The sequence below is a fragment of the Chrysochloris asiatica genome, unplaced genomic scaffold, assembly GCF_000296735.1.
Source record: "Chrysochloris asiatica unplaced genomic scaffold, ChrAsi1.0 scaffold00176, whole genome shotgun sequence".
Classification (NCBI taxonomy): Eukaryota; Metazoa; Chordata; class Mammalia; order Afrosoricida; family Chrysochloridae; genus Chrysochloris; species Chrysochloris asiatica.
The window spans coordinates 6,564,945-6,566,849 of NW_006408694.1; the positions used below are offsets into that span (position 1 = coordinate 6,564,945).

At 47.8% G+C, this 1,905-nt stretch overlaps 1 pseudogene; it reads right to left on the reverse strand.

Annotated features, from left to right (window-relative positions):
• Positions 1–583: 583 nt before the first annotated feature.
• LOC102840377 lies at positions 584–1,310 on the reverse strand (annotated as a pseudogene).
• Between the last annotated feature and the right edge of the window lie 595 nt (positions 1,311–1,905).

Consider the following 1,905-nt stretch of genomic DNA (forward strand, 5'->3'; position numbering starts at 1 on the left):
TTTTTTTTTTTTCCTGGGCTAACAACTATTCCTGGAATCACCTTTCTGGTTTGACTGGTGCTTTGTACAGAGCAATGAGGGCTCCCAGAGTAGTCTTTCACTTGGCTATGTTTGACTCTCAGTAAGGTAGACCCATACTTCTTTCCCTCCTCTATGGAGAGGGCAATATGTATTAAGTTGAAAAGTTACTTTCCAAAAAAAAGGGGTTGGATTGCTGCTTCACAGCTGTGGAGTTATTTCGAATGTGTTACATATGGTGCTATAATAAAAAAGGCAGTTACAAAATGTGTACATCACAACATGCTTTTAAAGACACTAGCATTGTGCTCACGTTCCCTTAAATGTTGTTCCCAAAGGAGCTCGGCCTCTAAGCCCAGTTGGGATCTCTGGGGAGAGGCAGAGACAATTTCACAGTGGTTAAAAAAAAAAAAAGACATGATTGAAAGGGAGGGTGGATGGGGAGGAGAAAGCAGCCTTCCAGCTAAAGATGGGCACTCAGTTTAAAGGTCAGCTTCCGGCAGGCTGGCCTCAGGCGGAGTCAGGATCAAGGGGAGGAGCAGCGGCAAGGCAGGACTGGGGTGCTCTACATCTCATTCAGTTCATGTAGTGTCGGGTCCAGCATCCTTTGTGCACAGAGGTGCTCCTCTTTGGTGCATTTCAGTTTATCTTCCAAATCATCAGTTGTCTTTTCCAGCTTGGCTACTGAGCTCTCAGCAAACTCATCACGGATCTCTGCCTCCTTGAGTTTATCAGTAAAAATCTTTATCTCTTCCTCATATTTGTCTTCTTTTTGAGAGTACTTTAATTCAGCAGCATTCAGACACTTCAGGTTCTGCTCATCCATCTCGGCAACGTGATTCTGCCAACTCAGCTCGCTCTTCTGTGCGTTCCAAGTCTCCTTCAACAATTACCGATTTACGAGCCACCTCCTCGTACTTCCGATCGGCCTCATCTGCAATGTGCTTAGCTTCCTTGAGCTGGAGTTCCTGGAGTTCCATCATTTCTTCATCTTTTAAGGCCCCGTTTTCAATAACCTTCATACCTCTCTTGCTTTCATCAGCAGCTCTATCTGCCTCCTCCAGCTTTTGCAGGGCAGTGGCCAAGCACTCCTGAGCACAGTCCAACTCCTCTTCAACCAGCTGGATCCAACGGTTCAAGGAGGCCATCTCTGACTCAGCCTGTTCCCGGGTCTGCCTTTTTCTCTCCACTTCTGGCTGGAGGCGTTTGGCCCTCTCCTCGGCCTCATCGGCCTGCTGCTGCAGAACCTCAATCTTGAGCTTCACCGCCTCGATGGTGGTGATCCCGGCCATGGTGATGCCCATCCAGCTTTTGCTCACATTCCAGTTCCTGCCTCCTCCGCTCAGCATAGCAGCTGCTTCTCTCAATAGCTATAAACTTTATTACCTAGTCTGGTGCAAACATTAGAAGGAAGTTGCAAAAGGTAGAGGCAAGGCCCAGGTTCCATTCTCATGACTGGTTTAGGAAGCCTCTGAAGCCTTCAACACCATGGATCTGGCAGCTGAGACTAAAATGAAAATAAAGCTTCAATTGCTGACAGTGGCACTCCAAGGATCACCTTGAGGTAATCCCTACAGGACCCTGAGGACAGACACTCATACGGGAGTTTCCTTATTAGTCATCGATTACTGAGCCGGTCCAATGTAGGCTTTGCAAACAGAAAGGCCATTGGAAGGCAGAGTATTCCCAGCATCCTAAAGTATGGCACCCAGTTGGATCCCCCTGGAGACCAGCCTGGCAAGGCCCACAATGGCTGATGTCCCTCCTTAGAGTATAAAGGGTGATTCTACTGATGGGACCCAGAGTTACACTCAGCTCTCTGCAGAAAACCATCTCCAACTCCACAGTGGAGCCTAATTTACTCTCAACATAAGAGATAAGGAGCTG